A 2500-nucleotide genomic window follows, 5' to 3' on the forward strand; every position below is an offset into this window, starting at 1 on the left:
TATATATATATCTATATATATATATATATATATATATATATATATATATATATATTCGTAAATAGCTGGAGTCCAGGAACCATTATTATGGGTGAAAGCATACGCCGGACTCGACGTTCGTCCAGCGTATGCTTTCACCCATAATATATATATATGTGTGTGTGTGTGTGTGTGTGTGTGTGTGTGTGTGTGTGTGTGTGTGTGTGTGTGTGTGTGTGTGTGTGTGTGTGTGTGTGTGTGTGTGTGTGTGTGTGTGTGTGTGTGTGTGTGTGTGTGTGTGTGTGTGTGTGTGTGTGTGTGTGTGTGTGTGTGTGTGTGTGTGTGTGTGTATGCATGCGCATACGCGCGTATGTGTGTGTATGTGCGTGTGTTTCTGCACGTGCTTGTATGTGTGTATACGTTTATGTGGACATATATATGTGTGTGCATGTTTAAATATATATAACATCGGCGTATTCCCTACAAGGAGGGGGTCGCCAACTTACCCCTTCAGATGGGCAAATCACTTCACCTTTAAGGTTGGTGGAAGGGGGAGGTAGCGCCTCGCCACCTGAAAGAGGAAATTGCGTCGCTCTTCGTTCTCGCGAGTTCGTGGTGCTCTTCTCGAAGTCGTCGATCTCCGAGAAGATGTCGCTTGGCTCCCCTCAGGATTCTTCGACTGACGTCGGGAGTTAATCTGATAAAAAGTCGGATTTTGATCTGTTAGAGGATAGGCAACTCAAAGTCTCATATTGATATATGTCTCATTTATACAGTAAATTGTTATTTGATTCTATTATTTGTATGCTTTTTTCATTTATTTACGTACATTTATTATTATATTTTGTTGATTTATTTTATATACTCATGTATCTATTTATCTATCTATGTATTTGATTGGAATTTCATTCGTCATTAAATTATTTATTTATATTTCTTACTCATCATTTTGTCTGTACATTTATTCATTCATTTGTTTATTAACTCATCTATCATTTTGTTTACCTGTTTTTTTTATTCATTTATTCATCTATTATTTATTTGTTTGCTTATTTATTTCTTTAAGCGAAGCTTACATCGATCTGTATCCGGGATGGTTGAAGTATGAAAGAAAAAAATAATAAAATGAAACTATCAATATTATTGCCATTGGTTTGAATAACGTACATTTTTTGTTTGTCAGTGAATTGCGTCAAACTTATAGAAAATCCTTTTCCTTTGTTGGCATTTCAGTGAATCGGAGTTTTTTTCTATTCTTTTCTTTTTCTTTTTTTAGGGACATGAAGAAACGTCAAAACTAAATTGGATGAGTTTTTGAAACAAATGAAAAACAGATCACTTCCCTTTCTCTCTCTATCTATTTCTCTCTCTCTTCTCTCTCTCTCTCTCTCTCTCTCTCTCTCTCTCTCTCTCTCTCTCTCTCTCTCTCTCTCTCTCTCTCTCTCTCTCTCTCTCTCTCTCTCCCTCTCTCTCTCTACATATATATATATATATATATATATATATATATCTATATATATATCTATATATATATATAATTATATATATATATATATATATATATGTATATAATATATATATATATATATATATATTTTTTTTTCTCTCTTACTTTTCTTTGGCAATTTTCCAGGCATATTTGCTTTTCTTTAGCCTTCATAGACCTCCAGATTCCTTGAACATACCCGTTGTTTGTCAGCAGCATCCCTTCTCCCATCCCCTCTCCCACTTCTCCCTTTTCCCCTCTCTACCCTTCCCCCTTCCCTCCTTCCCCCCCTCCTCCCCGAGACGTTCCCCTTTTTCATCATAAATCTTGCTAAGACACAAGGCCTAAGACTGATAAGAGAAAAGTGGGTCAGTACCCTCCCGTAAGTCTTAAGAAAGACTCGCATTGTTCCCCTCACTACGGAAACCAAATTTCCCCTTTTTCATCAGTTCTGTGAATTGTTGTATTGATTTTGATTTATTTAAATTTAATCATTTCTGAATTTTTTTTGTCATCCTTTGATCATTTTTGTTTCCAGTTTCCCTATTTTTTTGCTAGTTAGTTGTTGTGTGTGTTTTGTTTGTTTAGTGTTTGTCTACTTTGTTATGTATCAAGAAGTCTTGCAGACTTTCTTTGTCATTTCACTTCACATCAATACTATTCATTGTTAGGATGAATTCCAGTCCTCATACACACACACATACACACACACACACACACACACACACACACACACACACACACACATATATATATATATATATATATATATATATATATATATGTATATATATGAGTATGTGTGTGTGTGTGTGTGTGTGTGTGTGTGTGTGTGTGTGTGTGTGTGTGTGTGTGTGTGTGTGTGTGTGTGTGTGTGTGTGTGTGTGTGTGTGTGTGTGTGTGTGTGTGTGTGTGTGCGTGTATGTGTGTCTGTGTTTGTGTGTGTGTGTGTGTGTGTGTTTGAGAGAGAGAGAGAGAGAGAGAGAGAGAGAGAGAGAGAGAGAGAGAGAGAGAGAGAGAGAGAGAGGGGGGCTT

General features: G+C 36.4%; 1 protein-coding gene across 1 annotated transcript in view; it reads left to right on the forward strand.

The window, feature by feature from the left end:
* Positions 1-2500, forward strand: part of LOC143041274 (peripheral plasma membrane protein CASK-like) — a 566674-nt gene that overhangs the window by 362077 nt on the left and 202097 nt on the right. The window lies entirely within an intron of this gene.

Source organism: Oratosquilla oratoria, chromosome 30 (assembly GCF_046742065.1).
Source record: "Oratosquilla oratoria isolate Oo_2021 chromosome 30, ASM4674206v1, whole genome shotgun sequence".
In the NCBI taxonomy this organism is placed as follows: Eukaryota; Metazoa; Arthropoda; class Malacostraca; order Stomatopoda; family Squillidae; genus Oratosquilla; species Oratosquilla oratoria.